Raw genomic sequence first — 20,172 nt, 5'->3', positions numbered from 1 at the left:
CGTGCCTCAGTGAAAAGGTGATGTGATGAAATCAGACTTTGGCTGTCTCATCACATTACTGACACTATCACAGTATCAAATTCAGTCATTTCATAATAAAGCCCATTCCATTATTCTGGCGAAGCAAATCAGACAGTGAGACGGACTCTCATTTCAATCTACGCTACTTTACATTCCAAACAAATTGAATAACTGGTATACTTTTCTAAAATAGACTAAAGCACAGGTATTTGTGGATAAATGGGAACATACAAGAGATTGCATTTTATTCAAACAATCTGCTCCACTCCTTGATTGACAATCTTACAACCTTGTCAATTTTACATAATGCTGTTAAAGTACACATGTGAGATTTACCAATCTCTTCTAACAGTTCAGACCTTGGCTGGGGTAATGTTCCTGGGGGGGGGCGGGGGGCCTTTGGGAGGGCAGGGGGTAACATTCCTGGGGGAGACTGTCGGGAGGCGGGGGGGTGGGGGTAAGGTTCCTGGGGAGGGGGGCCTTTGGGAGGGGGGGTGAGGATCCTGGGGGAGAGTGTTGGGAGGGGGTTGAGGTTCCTGGGGGAGGGTATTGGGAGGAGGGTGAGGTTCCTGGGGGAGGGTGTTGGGAGGAGGGTGAGGGTCCTGGGGGAAGGGTGTTGGGAGGAGGGTGAGTTCCTGGGGGGAGGATGTCAGGAGGGGGTGAGTTTCCTGGGGGAGGGTGTTGGGAGGAGGGTGAGGTTCCTGGGGGAGGGTTTGTGAGGGGGGTGAGGTTCCTGGGGGGAGGCTGTTGGGAGGAGGGTGAGGTTCCTGTGGGGAGGCTGTCATGAGGGGGTGAGGTTCCTGGGGGAGGGTTTGGGAGGAGGGTGAGGTTCCTGGGAGGAGGGTTTGGGAGGGGGTGAGATTCCTGGGGGGAGAATTTGGGAGGGGGGTGAGGTTCCTGGGGGGAGGCTGTCAGGAGTGGGTGAGGTAAATGGGGGGAGGTGTTGGGAGGAGGGTGAGGTTCCTGGGCGAGGTTGTTGGGAGGGGGGTGAGGTTCCTGGGGGAGGGTGTCGGGAAGAGGGTGAGATTCCTGGGGGGAGGGTGTTGGGAAGAGGGTGAGGTTCCTGGGGGGAGGCTGTCAGGAAGGGGTGAGGTTCCTGGTGGAGGGTTTGGGAGGGGGTGAGGTTCCTGAGGGAGGCTGTCAGGAGGGGGGGTGAGGTTCCTGGGGGTGGGTGTTGGGAGGAGGGTGAGGTTCCTGGGGGAAGGTTTCGGAGGGGGTGAGGTTCATGGGGGAGGGTTTGGGAGGAGGGTGAGGTTCCTGGGGTAGGGTTTTGGAAGGGGTGAGGTTCCTGGGGGAGGATGTTGGGAGGGGGTGAGGTTCCTGGGGGGAGGGTTTGGGAGGGGGTGAGGTTCCTGGGGGAGGGTGTGGGAGGGGGTGAGGTTCCTGGGGCGGGGGGGGTTGGGAGGAGGGTGTGGTTCCTGGGGGGGGGGGTTTGGGAGGAGGGTGAGGTTCCTGGGATAGGGTTTGGGAGGAGGGTGAGGTTCCTGGGGGAGGGTTTGGGAGGGGGTGAGGTTCCTGGGGCGGGGGGGGGGGGGCGGTTGGGAGGAGGGTGAGGTTCCTGGGGGGGGGGGTTTGGGAGGAGGGTGAGGTTCCTGGGGGAGGGTTTGGGAGGGGGTGAGGTTCCTGGGGCGGGGGGGGGGGCGGTTGGGAGGAGGGTGAGGTTCCTGGGGGAGGGTTTGGGAGGGGATGAGGTTCCTGGGGCGGGGGGGGGGGCGTTGGGAGGAGGGTGAGGTTCCTGGGGCGGGGGGGGGGCGGCTGGGAGGAGGGTGAGGTTCCTGGGGCGGGGGGGGGCGGTTTGGAGGAGGGTGAGGTTCCTGGGGGAGGGTTTGGGAGGGGGTGAGGTTCCTGGGGCGAGGGGGGGGGTTGGGAGGAGGGTGAGGTTCCTGGGGGGGGGGTTGGGAGGAGGGTGAGGTTCCTGGGGCGGGAGGGGGGGTGTTGGGAGGAGGGTGAGCTTCCTGTGGGGGGGGGTTGGGAGGAGGGTGAGGTTCCTGGGGGAGGGTGTTGGGATGGGGTGAGGTTCCTGGGGCGAGGGGGGGGGTTGGGAGGAGGGTGAGGCTCCTGGGGGGGGGGGTTGGGAGGAGGGTGAGGTTCCTGGGGGAGGGTGTTGGGATGGGGTGAGGTTCCTGGGGCGGGGGGGGGTGGTTGGGAGGAGGGTGAGGTTCCTGGGGGAGGGTTTGGGAGGGGGTGAGGTTCCTGGGGCGAGGGGGGGGGTTGGGAGGAGGGTGAGGTTCCTGGGAGGGGGGTTGGGAGGAGGGTGAGGTTCCTGGGGGAGGGTGTTGGGATGGGGTGAGGTTCCTGGGGGAGGGTGTTGGGATGGGGTGAGGTTCCTGGGGCGGGAGGGGGGGTGTTGGGAGGAGGGTGAGGTTCCTGGGGGAGGGTGTTGGGATGGGGTGAGGTTCCTGGGGGAGGGTGTTGGGATGGGGTGAGGTATGGTCAGCAGTGGCCCACAGGTTTAATGTGGAGCCAACGAACGCACTCCTGCCCTGTCCAGCTTCACCGTAAGGGAAGTATAAAAGCTGGAAAGATGCCATGCTGGAGGAGACACCTTGTCTGAAAGCTCGTGGACCTAAACATTCGGACAAAATAAAATCTGCCTTTATTGAAGGAGTGGTTGGCCTCTTGCAGTGTGTCCATATCCAGGCCAGACTAAAGCAGGAATTGCTGGTGTGTGCTGACTGTAACAGTCCAACATGAAAGGAGTTTGGCCGGACTCAACTCAATCCCTTGGGAGCGAGGTGGTCGAACTCACTGGAAATGCCTGCACAATGCTCGGTGCGGTCAACTGAAAGTGGTCTTTCTGGGGAGGACCTTCTCTGGGGCCCCAGATTTATTGCTGGGGAACAACAGAAGGAGCTTTATTCTGTGTCGACCCATGTTGTACTGGAGCTGGAATTGCTTGATGCAGACACGGGGTGCCTGAAATGGGAGAGTGTCCCACTCCCATCAACAGCATGAGCACACAAACCAAGGGCCGGCTTTGGGCCACAGGCCTGCCGTACGTGTTGTGCAGTGCTTGAAAAAAATTTCTATTTTCGTAACCTAAATTCTTGATGACTGTGCAGCTTTAAAACTCGTGTTGATGCAGAAGATGCTTTCAAGTTGCAGAAGTCTCTTGCTCATTATACTGGCAGAGCAAGTAGAATCCTCCGATGTATTTTGTCCTATTCCACAGCTATATCCTTGACCTATTTAGAGGCTTTGAAGGGACGTGCTCGACAAATGCTTAGAAGTAGAATTTTAAATGGGTGTGGATTCAAAGGGAAGCTTGAGCCTTAGAGCAACACAAGACACCAGTCCTGGAGCTGAACCAAAGAGCATCATAAATGGTTAACGGAGGGAACATATGTTGCTCACATCAAGGGGTATAGTTAACACAGACATCCCTTTTTACTCCCTTAAAGGGGAAGTGTATTTATCTGATCAAGGAAGCAATGCCGCCAGCTGTTCATCCATGTAATTGGATTTCAGCACTGCCTCCAAAGCACACTGACTCATAGAGAACTTATCTCAGTGAGTAATCTCTCACTCCACTCCTCACCCCTCTCTGCCCCACACCCTCTCCTCTCCTCACACCCCTCTCTCCCCTCCTCACACCCTCTCCCCTCCCCTCACCTCTCTCTGCCCCACACCCTCTCTCCCCTCCCCACATCCTCTCTGCCCCACACCCTCTCCCCTCCTCACACCCTCTCCCCTCCCCTCACCTCTCTCTGCCCCACATCCTCTCTGCCCCACACCCTCTCCCCTCCTCACACCTCTCTCTGCCCCACACCCCTCTCTGCCCTCCTCACACCCTCTCCCCTCCTCACACCCTCTCTCTGCCCCACACCCTCTTTCTGCCCCACACCCTCTCTCTGCCCCACACCCCTCTCTCTGCCCCACACCCTTCTCTCTGCCCCACCCTCTCCCATCCTCACACCCTCTCCCCTCCTCACACCCTCTCTCTGCCCCACACCCTCTCTCTGCCCACACTCTGTTTCTCTCTGTCTCTCTCTCTCTCTCTCCCCCTTCCCCCACCACCCCTCTCTACCTCACACTCTCTTCCTCTCTCTCGCTCTCTCTGCCCCACACTCTGTTTCTATTTCTCTCTCTCTCTCCCTCCCTCCCTTCCCCCACCATCCATCGCTCTGTGTTTTTTCTCCCTCTCCTTCCCTCTCCTCTTCCCCCTAACCCACACTCTCTTCTCGCTCTCTCGCTCTCCATTTTTTCTCCCCTGGCCTCTGTCGTGTGATTATTAAACCTTTTGTTAATAAACCAACCAGTTATTAATAACAACGTGCTGTTATGAATTCTTAAGCAAAGAACCCTTGCAGCAACTACATTATAAAATGGTGACAAGGATGGGATTGTGGGACCACACCACACCACCTCCAGCGGCTTTAGGCTCAGGCAGTCTGGGACCTGCTCACTGCCATGTCCGACTGTGGGAAGACACTCATCTCTGGGACCGAAAAAGAAGCCAGTTTAGTGTCAATTTGTGGTGAAGCTTAATCACATAGCACAGAAAGAGACTACTCGGCCCATCGAGCCTGTGCTGGCTCTGTGAAAGAACGATCCAATCAGTCCCACTCCCCGCACTTTCCCCACAGCCCCGCAAATTATGTTCACTTTATGCCATCGGATATAAAGCGAAGTATTGATCCACTTCCCTTTTGCGAGGTATTATTGAATCTGCTTCTATCACCCTTTCCTAATTATAACAACCCGCTGCATGGCAACATTCTCCTCGTCTCCCCCTGGAATATTTTGTCAATGATCTTAAACATGTGTCCTCTGGCCCTCCTCCCACTGGACACAGGTTCTCCTTATTTACTCGTCCAAAGCCCCTCCTACCTTTCAACACCTCTATTAATGCTCTGCTCTAAGGAGAACAATTCCAGCTTCTTCAGCCTCTGCACCTAACTGAAGCTCCTCATCCCCGCGATCATTCTAGTAAGTCTCCTCTGCACCCTCTTCAACACATGCACATCCTTCCTACAGTGCAGTGCCCAGAATTGGCCACAATACTCCAGCGTGAGCATGGGGAGGTTTCCGCTGTGACTTTCAATCCACCAGGAAACCAATTGAGAAAACCCCCCAAATATATTTCTCTCCGGATCCGCGCAGCTGAGAGAGGTCACATGGCTCCTTAGCGCTTCTGGTTGCATTTAGCTTTAAATGGCCGCAATGTCGATGTGTTTTCAGGATCGGCAGGAGCCAAGAGACCAACGACGGAGGGAATTGCAGTGAGGCCAGGAGGGAAGGAGAGCCGATAAGGCAGTGAGTGAACGGAGAGAGGTGAAACAGAGTAAAGTCAGGCAAAGAGCAGAAACAAATGTTGAGCATCAGAAAACATCCGTGAAGGTCAACCCATTCTTCATCAGTTAATATTATTTATTTATTGTAAAGGAAATGCATGCTGGTTAGCTGCATGTCAGTTAATGACGTCAGGGCAATTTCAATTCCTCTCCAAATACATCAGGAGGCTCAAATTCCACTTAAAGGGGCAGTGGGCCTCTGTGAAAGGAATGTGTTGCAGTCGGCAATTTTCAGCAAGTAGCTTCCAGGGCTTTCATGCTGTAAAGATTGTATTCCTGCATATCATGGGGCGCCAGCCATTCCTTTCATGTCCCCTGTTTATATATAAACCTGTAAATACCTTGTTTAACCACCAGAGGGCTCAACCCCTGGAGTCCCAAGGGATCCCACAATCCCTTGGGAGCACCTGTATTTAAGGAGGCTTCACAGGCTGGAGAGGCACTCTAGAGACCTGCAATAAAAGACTACGGTCACACCTTACTTTGAGCTCACAGCATCTGGTCAGACTCTTTATTCATTATTCATACACTACACAGTCGGTGCGAAGGTGTGTGGGGTGGGTGGGGTTATAATTAGCCACCGTCTCCTGGTCACACGTGGGTGTCTGTGTGTGTCTCGACAGCAGGATCAGGATGAGCTGAAAGTACCCACATGGCAACACTGGCAGTCCAGCCTAACGGCCGTGAGTCCTAGCTCTTTGGGTGCAGTGCTGTCGGCTGCCTTGCATCACTGGGACCCTATCCCATCTCAGGATTCTGCTCAAAGGTCCACAGCTCTCCTCCGTTTTATGCTGGAAGATAGTTACAGAAATATTGAACCTGAAATACGCGCCTGTGTGGAAAGCCTGGTGAGATTGTGGCTCACGACTGTAAGGCCCCTTTGCTTTCCCCACATTACAACAGTGACTACACTCCAAAACTACTTCATTGGCTGTAAAGCGCTTTAAGACGTCTGGTGGTCGTGAAAGGCGCTATAGAAATGCAAGTCTTTCATTTTTCTTTTTGCTGATGTCACCATCGCCGTAACTTCGCGCATCCAGCCGGATTATTCCTGGATTATTCCCGGGATCAGGCGACTCCAGATTGGCTCTCAGTCCCACCTTCATTTCAATCATTAGTTGCTCCAGACTCCACCTCACTGATGTCACCAGACAAGACTACCAATCAGGAGGCTCGGCTTCACGACCCAACCCATGAGGTATAAATTTGACTTTTTTTTAAAGAACACAGTTTAAAAAATATTTTCTATTTTATTTTTATTATTAAAACAAAATCCTACATCCATGTTGTGAGGCTGTTGGGTACATATAGAGGAGTCCAACGACACACGTAAGTTGATAGTTCAGTTTCGATCAAACTAGGAAGACAACATTTTGGGTTCAGGATCATTTGATTGCGTATCTCTGGGTCAGTCAGAGTCCCGGAGATTCCCAGTGCCTTGCCTGCACCGTGGATCCCACAGGTTGAGTTATGACCCAATGCGATTCTTTCACAACCCAGTCGAGCAGGAGCAGAATATTCCTTCGCTTCTGATCACGTCCCAGGTTGATGCATTTTTATCTTCCTGTATCTGGGCATGTGGCTGTATACGACATTCCTCAAAGTACATCAATAAATATTTTTTCCAGTTAAAAGGGAAGGGCTTTCAGGATTAGAAGGTTTGAGTCTCGCTCCAGTGCAGTACTGACAGAGCGCTGCACTATCGGCGAGGCAATATTGAGGGAGTGCTGCACTATCGGAGGGACAGTATTGAGGGAGCGCTGCACTGTCGGGCGGTCAGTACTGAGGGAGTGCCGCACTGTCAGAGGGACAGTTTTGAGGGAGAGCCGCATTATTGGAGGGGCAGTACTGAGGGAGCGCGGCACTGTCAGAGGGACAGTACTGACAGAGCGCCGCAGTGTCGGAGGGGCAGTATTGAGGGAGCGCCGCACTGTCGGAGGGGCAGTGCTGAGGGAGGGCTGCACTGTCGGAGGGGCAGTACTGAGGGAGTGCTGCACTGTCGGAGGGGCAGTACTGAGGGAGTACTGCACTGTCGGAGGGGCAATACTGAGGGAGCGCTGCACTGTCGGAGGGTCAGTACTGAGGGAGTGCTGCACTGTCGGAGGGGCAATACTGAGGGAGTGCCGCACTGTCGGAGGGATAGTACCGAGGGAGCGCTGCACTGTCGGAGGGGCAGTACTGATGGAGTGCCGAACTGTTGGAAGGGCAGTACTGAGGGAGCGCCACACTGTCGGGGGGTCAGTACTGAGGGAGTGCTGCACTGTCAGAAGGGCAGTACTGAGGGAGCACCGCACTGTCGGAGGGACAGTACTGAGGGAGCGCCGCACTGTCGGAGGGACAGTACTGAGGGAGCGCCGCACTGTCGGAGGGGCAGTATTGAGGGAGTGCCGCACTGTCAGAGGGGCAGTACTGAGGGAGCGCCGCACTGTCGGAGGGGCAGTTTTGAGGGAGCGCCGCACTATTGGAGGGGCAGTACTGAGGGAGTGCCGCACTGTCAGAGGGGCAGTACTGAGGGAGTGCCGCACTGTTGGAAGGGCAGTACTGAGGGAGCGCCGCACTGTCGGGGGGTCAGTACTGAGGGAGTGCTGCACTGTCAGAGGGGCAGTACTGAGGGAGCACCGCACTGTCGGGGGGTCAGTACTGAGGGAGTGCTGCACTGTCAGAGGGGCAGTACTGAGGGAGCACCGCATCGTCGGAGGGACAGTACTGAGGGAGCGCCGCACTGTCGGAGGGGCAGTACTGAGGAAGTGCCGCACTGTCGGAGGGGCAGTACTGAGGCAGTGCGGCACTGTCGGAAGGGCAGTACTGAGGGAGTGCGGCACTGTCAGAGGGGCAGTACTGAGGGAGCGCCGCACTGTCGGAGGGGCAGTACTGAGGGAGCGCCGCACTGTCGGAGGGGCAGTACTGAGGGAGTGCCGCACTGTCGGAGGGGCAGTACTGAGGGAGGGCTGCACTGTCGGAGGGGCAGTACTGAGGGAGTGCTGCACTGTCGGAGGGGCAGTACTGAGGGAGTGCTGCACTGTCGGAGGGGCAGTACTGAGGGAGTGCTGCACTGTCGGAGGGGCAGTGCTGAGGGAGTGCCGCACTGTGGGAGGGGCAGTACTGAGGGAGTGCCGCACTGTCGGAGGGGCAGTGCTGAGGGAGGGCTGCACTGTCGGAGGGGCAGTACTGAGGGAGTGCTGCACTGTCGGAGGGGCAGTACTGAGGGAGTGCTGCACTGTCGGAGGGGCAGTACTGAGGGAGTGCTGCACTGTCGGAGGGGCAGTGCTGAGGGAGTGCTGCACTGTCGGAGGGGCAGTACTGAGGGAGTGCTGCACTGTCGGAGGGGCAGTGCTGAGGGAGTGCTGCACTGTCGGAGGGGCAGTACTGAGGGAGTGCTGCACTATGGGAGGGGCAGTACTGAGGGAGTGCCGCACTGTCAGTCAATGATGCTGTGCTCAGAGTGGGGAATAAAACGGAAGTTCTGTCAGCCGGTTCCAATGGTTTAGGTGGATATTAAAAAGGAATAAAAAGTTTCCCCAGTGTCTCAGCCAATATTCCTCCCTCCATCATCAACAAAAGCAGAAACGCTCATTCACTTCGCTGCTATTTGTGGGACCTTGCTGTGTACAAAGTGTATGTTGGGTTTGCTTATCGTCACTCCAGAAAGCAGATTATTACATGCAGTACTTTGCGGCACTGTTTAAATGTGGTTATGGAATTATGTTGTGAACTTAGTGCTCTCTTCATTCAGTGAGCGGAATTGTATTAACCGAGGACTCTACGTCACCTGTATTTCTAACATTCTGCAGTCCTGTAATTATGGAGACACACTTACTTTCTCCATCTGAAAACCCATTCGTTTACCAAAGGCATTAACAAATTTATTTTAAAAGATTTAGCTAAATGGGCAGAGGGGGGAATTTCTGATAAATGCATTAATACCCAACATTACATCCGGAACCAGATCTCAAAATAAATGCTCAATAAGCAAGACTGGAAAATTACACAAAATAATAAAATTATTTAATATTAGTCAAAGATTAAATATTTTGATTCCAATATCAGGACACATTTCAACAGATAATTATGCAAAGCAAAAAATTAAAAACTAATGATAGCGGAGAGGTGTTAGCGAGAAATTATTAAATGAATAACCGAATGTCTGACCTCCTACCCCTCCCTCAGCATGCATGCTTCAGGAAAATTTCCTGCAATTATCTTATTCTCAAGTATTAATCTATATAATGAACTCCATATGAATTTCAATATCCTGCATTAAATAATAAGAAATAATCTTGCTGAGCTCCCCAATCGCTCAGTGGGTTTACCCGGTCAGTATCTGGTTCAGAAGGGACCGGAGGTTCCCGAATTCAATCCCGTCTCCCGCCAGGAGCTGGGGGTTGCAAGCATGGGCTCAGAGCCCTGGGTCAGGGAAGAGATTGCTCAGGGGCCACACTGCGGATGGCTAGTCGCTGATTCGGGATGGAGAGTGCGTGTGTGTTGGCAGAAGCAACAACAACCTGTATTTATATAGCGTCTTTAACGTGAGGAAACGTCCCAAGGTGCTTCCCAGGGAATATTATGAGAAAGAATTTGACACCGAGCTGCATAAGTAGAAATTAGCACTGGTGACCAAATGCTTGGTCAAAGAGGTCGGTTTCAAGAAGCGTCTTGAAGGAGGAAAGAGAGATAGAGAGGTTTAGGGAGGGAGCTCCAGAGCTTGGGGCCTAGAGAACTGAAGGCAGGGCCACCGATAGTGGGGCGATTATAATCAGCGATGCTCAGGAGGGCAGAATTAGAGGAGCACAGAGATCTCGGGGGGTTGTGGGGCTGGTGGAGATTACAGAGATAGGGAGGGGAGAGGGCCATTAAAGGATTTGAAAACAAGGAAGAGAATTTTGAAATCGAGATGTTGCTTAACCGGGAGCCAATGTAGGTCAGTGAGCACAGGGGGTGATGGGTGAGCGGGACTCGGTGCGAGTTAGGACTCGGGGCAGCAAGCACAGGGAGTGATGGGCGAGCGGGACTTGGTGCGAGTTACGTCATGGGGCAGCGAGCACAGGGGGTGATGGGTGAGCGGGACTCGGTGCGAGTTACATCATGGGGCAGCGAGCACAGGGGGTGATGGGTGAGCGGGACTCGGTGCGAGTTAGGACTCGGGGCAGCAAGCACAGGGAGTGATGGGCGAGCGGGACTCGGTGCGAGTTACGTCATGGGGCAGCGAGCACAGGGGGTGATGGGTGAGCGGGACTCGGTGCGAGTTACATCATGGGGCAGCGAGCACAGGGGGTGATGGGTGAGCGGGACTTGGTGCGAGTTAGGACACGGTGCAGCGAGCACAGTGGGTGATGGGTGAGCAGGACTCGGTGCGAGTTAGGTCATGGGGCAGCGAGCACAGGGGGTGATGGGTGAGCGGGACTCGGTGCGAGTTACATCATGGGGCAGCGAGCACAGGGGGTGATGGGTGAGCGGGACTTGGTGCGAGTTAGGACACGAGGCAGCGAGCACAGTGGGTGATGGGTGAGCGGGACTTGGTGCGAGTTAGGTCATGGGGCAGCGAGCACAGTGGGTGATGAGTGAGTGGGACTCGGTGCGAGTTACATCATGGGGCAGCGAGCACAGGGGGTGATGGGTGAGCGGGACTTGGTGCGAGTTAGGACACGAGGCAGCGAGCACAGTGGGTGATGGGTGAGTGGGACTCGGTGCGAGTTAGGTCATGGGGCAGTGAGCACAGGGGGTGATGAGTGAGTGGGACTCGGTGCGAGTTAGGACACGGGGCAGCCGAGTTTTGGATCACCTCTAGTTTACGTAGGATAGAATGTGGGAGGCCAGCCAGGAGTGCGTTGGAATAGTTAAGTTTAAGGTAATAAAGACAAGAGTGCTGGAACTGTACGCTAGCTCGGGTCAGCAACTGAACATTCTGGGTGATCATCACAACCTCATCTGCCATATTTTATCAGGTTTGGCTCAGGTGCTGCCTGACCTGCTGTGTGCAATATTCCTGTTGTAGCTCGGAGAGGGTATCCCAAGGGGGAAACAGGAAAACGCACGAATGTTAAAAACAGAAACAAGAGCAGGATATATTGAGAGTTCACAGCAGGCCTGTCAACGTCTGCAAGTGAAGCAATGGAAGGTCACAGCTAAAATGTTAACCTGTTTTGCTCCTTCAGATATTGAGTCCTGTAGCTCTCACCGTGTGCTGTTGGTTACACCACAGAAAGGTGCATTTTATATCGCACTTTTAATGTCGAGAAAATGCCCCAAGACTCTTTGCAGAGCTGAGGCCCAGAAAATGGATGTCTTACCAAAGAGGAGATATTTGGAGAGGTAACGAAAAGCTTTGTTAAAAAGATGGATTTTAAAAGAGAGTATTAAAAGGAGGAGGAGGAGAGAGAGGTGAATATTAAATCATTCCTCTTAATAGATAAAATTGGTCATTTCTATTCTAACACACATTAGGAAGGGAGTTCCAGAGCTTAGGGCCCAGGCAGCTGAAGGCATGGCCACCAATGGTGGGGTGAAGGGAGGATGTGTAGGAGGCCAACAAAGAAATAAAGAGTTCGGGGAGGGGGTGTTGGACTCGAGCAAGGCCTTGAAGGATAAGGGGTAAGCCATTTAGGACCGAGATGAGGAGAAACTTCTTCACTCAGAGAATTGTGAACCTGTGGAATTCTCTACCACAGAATGTTGTTGAGGTCAGTTCGTTAGATATATTCAAAAGGGAGTTAGATGTGGCCCTTACAGCTGAAGGGATCAAGGGGTATGGAGAGAAAGCAGGAATGGGGTACTGAAGTTGCATGATCAGCCATGATCATATTGAATGGTGGTGCAGACTCGAAGGGCCGAATGGCCTACTCCTGCACCTATTTTCTATGTTTCTATGTAAACATGAGGATGTTATATTAAATTGGAGATTTTGGGAGACCAGGAGCTAATGTAGTCAATAAGGACAAGAGTCTTTGTGGGTAAGCATGATTTGGTGCAGGATAACACGGAGTGTGAAAGATGGGAGGTCTTCTAGGAGAGTATTGGAATAGCCAAGTCCACAGGTAATGAAGACATGGATGAGGGTTTCACCAGCAGATGGGCTGGGGCAAGGCCAGAGGATCTTACAACTTATGTCTCAGAAACATCACAAAACATTAATTATAACAAATTACTTTGAAGTGCTCTGACTATTTGTTACATAGGCAACTTGTACATGGCAAGATCCCTCAAACAGCAATTCGATAAATGACCAGGTCTTGGTGATCTTGGTTGAGGGTGGAATGTTGGCCTGGACACCCTGCTTAACTGAACAGTGTATGGGTCCACCGAAATCGCAAAAACCGGCAGGTAGGTACTCAATTTACCGAACCATGACTCCTCCACCATGCCAACTTTTCTGACTGGATTTCCCTTTGGAAGGTTCCGAGCCAGATTTTATGGCAGATGCAGACGTGTGTGAACGAGGATCACGCAACAGTGGAAGGTGATGTAGTGGCCTTGCACTGTTGCCCATTTGTTAAATGAACAGTTTCCATTGTTTGACATCATTGGTTGATAGATGCTTGAAAGCACTGGCTGAGAGTCAACTAATGATTGCATCAGTGGAGAATCTGCCAATATAATGGAAGGATCGAAAAATGCATGAATAAGGGATCAATTACTTGAAAACTTGTCATTAGTTGAGGATTGAATGTTGCATCTTCACATTTATCCCTGGGAGAGCGGTGTGAAGCACTGCAAGGATTTTAGGTTGTTTAACAGTCATGAATGGCCGTGACCGTCTCTCTCCCAGCCGATAGCAGGGTAGTCCGATACTAGGGTGGGGTTATGGGCTCCCACAACCAGTACAATGCGGAGGGGAGGGGATTCACACAGACTCACTGGACACAAATATCTCGCTGGATGTTAACCCAACTTTCTGAGCCAGAGTTCAAGTCTTCAGTTGCCGGGACTGTTTGGATTGGGGTTCGAACCCGGGACCTTCTGACTCAGAGGCAAGAATAGAACCCCTGAACCACAGACTGACTCAGACTCGACGAAGCAATGGATTAGACACTGACCTTTCACCTCGGATCCTCAGATTAAATCCAGCCCAGAATGGTGGGTTTAAAGTCATCCATTTTCCCAGACTGATACCCCTGCCTGTAACCACAGATTAATATGGATGAGGAATTTGGGATATTTTTCAACTCATTCTCCTTCTCGTGTTTGTACCACAAAAATACAAACAAAATGGCCTTTGTTTGGAAGTTGATTCGATGCTGATCCCATCAGTCTTCTCACATCCAGATCATACTTTTTATGTGCATCACAGATTGGATCAGTGCTCTGTATTTTCAATTGCTTTTCTTGTATTGTTTAATATTCACATAAGGGGTTAAAGAAAGAAAGAACTTGCATTTATATAGCGCCTTTCAGATCCTCAGGATGTCCCAAAGTGCTTCACAGCCAATGAATTACTGTTGCTCTGTGAGCAAGGGTGACAGCCAACTTGCACATGGCAAGATCCCAAAAACATCAAGAAAGTGACGGACAAGTGCATCTGCTTTTGCTGGTGTTGCTTTACAGATAAATGTTGTCTTACACACTGCAAAATCTTCCTTGCTCTTCATATAATACAGGAATTCTTTCACATAAAAGCTTGTTGGGATATGGAATCCATGACCACGGGAGTTTTGAAGCCGAGACAATCATGATGAGTCCGAGGGAATAATACAAACACAGGAATCAAAATATTAAATGGCCCAGGAAAAGAGATGGGATTAGAGCAGTGACCTCAGGTTGATGGGCCCAATGACCTCTTCCTGTGCTGAACTCTCCGAGATTGCATAGTTTCCTAGATGCATATGTGGAAACAATATTACAGTTTGGATAGTAAAATGCTCCCAAGATTTGGTATTTATGTGCAGAGAATTAGTTAATGACATTAGTCCAGTGACATTTCCCAAAGAATAAAATTTAATTAAGAAAAAATATTTAACCGATAATATTTCTTTAAAATTATGCAATGTTTTGATAGACTGGATACAGAGAGAACTTTTCCATTTTGTGGGGAAGAGCATAACTAGAGGCCATCAATAGAAGATAGTCACCGAGAAATCCAACGGGGAATTCAGGAGAAACTTCTTTACCCAGAGAGCGGTGAGAATGTGGAACTCGCTGCCACAGGGAGGGGTTGAGGCGAATAGTATCGATGTATTTAAGGGGAGGCTGGATAAACACACGGGGGAGAAGGGAACAGAGGGTTATGCTGATAGAGTTAGATGGGGAAAGACGGGAGGAGGCTCGAGTGGAGCATAAACACCGGCACCAATGGCCTGTTTCTGTGTCGTATATCCCGTGTAATCCCGTGTAATCCCGTGTAATCTTTAAACTTCAGTGTGCACAGTCCATAACCTGCATCTTCCTGAGGAAACTTTTTCTCCTGTTCAATAATTTCCTTTTCTCTGACTTTGTCTCATTTTCCTGTCGATGCCGTTTGCCTCTTTTTAAATCCAGGTCACTTTCCCTATGAAATGCAGTTATTCCCGGAGATATGAGAGGGCTGTTTTGTCAAAGATGCTTCACATCTTCCCTTTAGACTAATTTGCATCAGTTCCACCCGAATCGAATCTGTCAGCTGACTTGGAGCAGAAAACATTGCATTTTGCAAACATGAAATGGGTATAAAATTACCATCTTTTAATGGAAGTGCTGATTGAATATTACAATCCGACATTATAGCCCGGTACTTCACTACCAAACATCAAGGCTAAAACTACACAGGAGCAAACATGTTTAACTGTTCTTTCTACTCGCTGTAAGTGAATGGTAGATGTGGCATTTTCTTGGCTGAAGATAGAGATGTTTGTCCATTTTACCAAGAATGGGAGCACAAGAATATTTGCCACAGAATTGTAGGTAGCAATAGGGAATTATTTTGTAGTTTCGATTAAAAATAATAATGAGTTTCTCTAAATCTGTTGTAGTTCTTTTGTCCATGGCTAATTTCCTCCCCTCCTCTCCTTAAACCTCCAATACCTGAAGCACCAGCTACTCTCTGGGGCCTCCCCCAAGTGACCATCCTTCCTCTGTGAGCCTGCATTGTAAATTCTATCGGGTCACTCAAACAAAGATAGCATCAGAGCCAAGCTCGATTCTGGTATCAAATACACAGACATGTTCCACAAGGAGTCACTGAATAAATGTCAAAAGTCAAACCCTGGCTAATTTCCCACTCTATTACCCAGAGGCATTGAGGCTAATTGTAGCATGCCTATTACAGTGAATGGACAACAGAGAAACAGACCATTGGGCCCACCGCTCCGTGCCGGGGTTTATGCTCCACCGCTCCGTGCCAGGGTTTATGCTCCACACCAGCCCCCTCCCACCCCTCTCCATCTCACCCCATCAACATATCCATCTATTCCTTTCTCCCTCATGTGTTTATCCAGCTTCCCCTTAAATGCATCGATACTATTCGCCTCAACCTCTCCCTGTGGCAACGAGTTCCACATTCTCACCGGCCTTTGGGTAAAGAAGTTTCTCCTGAATTCCTTGTTGGGTTTATTAATGACTATCTTAAACTTACGGCCCTTGTTTTGGCTGCCCTTCCCCACAAGTGAAAACATCTCTCTACATCGACCCACCAAACACATTCAGAATTTTAAAGACGCTCACTCCTCTCTTTTCTAAAGAGCCCCAGTCTGCTCAGTCTTTCCTGATATATATATCCTCTCAGTTCTGGTATCATCCTTGTAAACCTTTTTTGCACCCTCTCCAGTGCCATCTATATCCTTTTTACAATGTGCAGACCAGAGTCGTTCACAATACTCCAAGTGCGGTCCAACTATACAAGTTTAGCACAAACTCCCTGCTTTTCAATTCTATCCTTCCAGAAATGAAGCCGAATGCTTGGTTTGCTATTTTATTGCCTCAACTGGCTGAAAGCGGCTAATTCAGCACAGACCAAGCGCTTTCAATTTGTACTTTACCTTCACCTGAGAGAGGATCAGTGCACCCAATTGTCACATGGTCACGTTGCAACTTCATGTGCTTCAAGTATATGAGCCCCTGAGAGCTGGGGAAAGGTACCTGTGTACACAGAGCTTTTGGGGGCTGGTCTTTGAGAGGGAGATGGCTGATTTAGTTGGGGGATGGCACACATTAATGAAGAAGCTGGTTTGACTTTATAAATGGGTTACTCAGCTGGAGAAACCACAGATGACGGTGTGCTGGTCTCACTGTAAACATACTGCAATGTCTCCCCATATCTACACTCAGTACTTGCAGTTAAAGATAAGGGCCAGTTTTTTGACTGAAGACTCCATCTGTTTATAGAAAATTAAAGAAATTTACAGCATGGAAGGAGGCCATTCGGCCCATCGTGTCCGCGCCGGCCGACAAAGAGCTACCCAGCCTAATCCCACTTTCCAGCTCTTGGTCCGTAGCCCTGCAGGTTACGGCACTTCAGGTGCACATCCAAGTACCTTTTCAATGTGATGAGGGTTTCTGCCTCTACCACCCATTCAGGTAGTGAGTTCCAGACCCCCACCACCCTCTGGGTGAAGAAATATTTCCTCATGTCCCCTCGAATCCTTCTACCAATTACTTTAAATATATGTGCCCTGGTTGTTGACCTCTCTGCTAAGGGAAATAGGTCCTTCCTATCCATTCTAGCCAGGCCACTCATAATTTTATCATAAATGCTCTCATACCTGCTGCAATAAATTGTTTTTGTAAATGTCCCAGCTCTTCCAACAGCTCAGTGGGTAACGGCACTGCAGGATGGGGTCCAGGCTTGTTCCCAGTCTGTGCTGGTTTAGTTGATCTCCGGGGCAACAATTGGGTATAACATTTCTCCTCAGTGTCCCTGGACTTGGGAGAGGGGTTAATCAGCCCAGCTTTCTGTTTCTGATCAGGACCCAGCGATTCGTGCTGGGCAGTGTTCCCATGTGGACAAGAGCAGGCCAGGCCCTGATGCTGCCCACAGTGGTAAATCCTGCTGACACTTGCCGTGCAGGCTATCGGAGAAAGGCTGGCCACTTGGCTGTGGTGCTGGCCACCCCAGGGTGTTGGTTACACCCGCCCCAGTCTGAATCAAGAGGGGAGAAATTAGATAAATATTTGAAATTAGGGGTGCATGCAATAAAGATGCAGCAGTTATCATGGGTGACTTTAATATGCATATAGATTGGGCTAACCAAACTGGAAGCAATACGGAAGAGGAGGATTTCCTGGAGTGCATAAGGGATGGTTTTCTAGACCAATATATCGAGGAACCAACGAGGAGGGAGGCCATCTTAGACTGGGTATTGTGTAATGAGAGAGGATTAATTAGTAATCTCGTTGTGCGAGGCCCCTTGGGGAAGAGTGACCATAATATGGTGGAATTCTACATTAGGATGGAGAATGAAACAGTTAATTCAGAGACCATGGTCCAGAACTTAAAGAAGGGTAACTTTGAAGATATGAGGCGTGAATTGGCTAGGATAGATTGGCGAATGATACTTAAGGGATTGACAGTGGATGGGCAATGGCAGACATTTAGAGACCGCATGGATGAACTACAACAATTGTACATCCCTGTCTGGCGTAAAAATAAAAAAGGGAAGGTGGCTCAACCGTGGTTATCAAGGGAAATCAGGGATAGTATTAAAGCCAAGGAGGTGGCATACAAATTGGCCAGAAATAGCAGCGAACCCGGAGACTGGGAGAAATTTAGAACTCAGCAGAGGAGGACAAAGGGTTTGATTAGGGCAGGGAAAATAGAGTACGAGAGGAAGCTTGCAGGGAACATTAAGACGGATTGCAAAAGTTTCTATAGATATGTAAAGAGAAAAAGGTTAGTAAAGACAAACGTAGGTCCCCTGCAGTCAGAATCAGGGGAAGTCATAATGGGGAACAAAGAAATGGCAGACCAATTGAACAAATACTTTGGTTCGGTATTCACTAAGGAGGACACAAACAACTTTCCGGATATAAAAGGGATCAGAGGGTCTAGTAAGAAGGAGAAACTGAAGGAAATCTTTATTAGTCAGGAAATTGTGTTGGGGAAATTGATGGGATTGAAGGCCGATAAATCCCCAGGTCCTGATGGACTGCATCCCAGAGTACTTAAGGAGGTGGCCTTGGAAATAGCGGATGCATTGACAGTCATTTTCCAACATTCCATAGACTCTGGATCAGTTCCTATGGAGTGGAGGGTAGCCAATGTAACATCACTTTTTTAAAAAGTAGTGATAGAGAAAACAGGGAATTATAGACCAGTTAGCCTGACATCGGTAGTCGGTAAAATGATGGAATCAATTATTAAGGATGTCATAGCAATGCATTTGGAAAGAGGTGACATGATAGGTCCAAGTCAGCATGGATTTGTGAAAGGAAAATCATGCTTGACAAATCTTCTGGAATTTTTTGAGGATGTTTCCAGTATAGTGGACAAGGGAGAACCAGTTGATGTGGTGTATTTGGACTTTCAGAAGGCTTTTGACAAGGTCCCACACAAGAGATTAATGTACAAAGTTAAAGCACATGGGATTGGGAGTAATGTGCTGATGTGGATTGAGAACTGGTTGTCAGACAGGAAGCAAAGAGTAGGAGTAAATGGGTACTTTTCAGAATGGCAGGCAGTGACTAGTGGGGTGCCGCAAGGTTCTGTGCTGGGGCCCCAGCTGTTTACATTGTACATTAATGATTTAGACGAGGTGATTAAATGTAGTTTCTCCAAATTTGCAGATGACACTAAGCTGGGTGGCAGTGTGAACTGCGAGGAGGATGCTATGAGGCTGCAGTTGACTTGGACAGGTTAGGTGAGTGGGCAAATGCATGGCAGATGAAGTATAATGTGGATAAATGTGAGGTTATCCACTTTGGTGGTAAAAACAGAAAGACAGACTATTATCTGAATGGTGACAGATTAGTAAAAGGGGAGCTGCAACGAGACCTGGGTGTCATGGTACATCAGTCGTTGAAGGTTGGCATGCACGTACAGCAGGCGGTTAAGAAAGCAAATGGCATGTTGGCCTTCATAGCGAGGGGATTTGAGTACAGGGGCAGGGAGGTGTTACTACAGTTGTACAGGGCCTTGGTGAGGCCACACCTGGAGTATTGTTTTGGTCTCCTAACTTGAGGAAGGACATTCTTGCTATTGAGGGAGTGCAGCGAAGGTTCACCAGACTGATTCCCGGGATGGCGGGACTGACATATCAAGAAAGACTGGATCAACTGGGCTTGTATTCACTGGAGTTCAGAAGAATGAGAGGGGACCTCATAGAAACGTTTAAAATTCTGATGGGTTTCGACAGGTTAGATGCAGGAAGAATGTTCCCAATGTTGGGGAAGTCCAGAACCAGGGGTCATAGTCTAAGGATAAGGGGTAAGCCATTTAGGACCGAGATGAGAAGAAACTTCTTCACCCAGAGAGTGGTGAACCTGTGGAATTCTCTATCACAGAAAGTTGTTGAAGCCAATTCACTAAATATATTCAAAAAGGAGGTAGATGTAGTCCTTACTACTCGGGGGATCAAGGGGTATGGCGAGAAAGCAGGAAGGGGGTACTGAAGTTGCATGTTCAGCCATGAACTCATTGAATGGCGGTGCAGGCTTAAAGGGCCGAATGGCCTACTCCTGCACCTATTTTCTATGTTTCTATGTTTCTATGAAAACAAATAATTTTAAAAGGTCTGGGAAAGAGCAGGTGAATGATGCCAAGTGGAGAGGTCTTTGAGAGAGCCTGCACAGGCACAATGGATGGATGCTATCATGCTGTGCGAAAATTCAATCAAATAGAAACCTCACATTCGCCAAGGACATATAAACCCAGACATGACTTGGTGATACTAGTGGAAGATTGCATTTGTTGACATTACTCTCTGGTATTTTATGATAGGAGTTAACCTGTATTTGA

Source organism: Pristiophorus japonicus, chromosome 26, assembly GCF_044704955.1.
Source record: "Pristiophorus japonicus isolate sPriJap1 chromosome 26, sPriJap1.hap1, whole genome shotgun sequence".
Taxonomy (NCBI): domain Eukaryota; kingdom Metazoa; phylum Chordata; class Chondrichthyes; family Pristiophoridae; genus Pristiophorus; species Pristiophorus japonicus.
The sequence above is the reverse complement of the archived record's forward strand: the minus strand, read 5'-3'. Positions refer to the sequence as shown.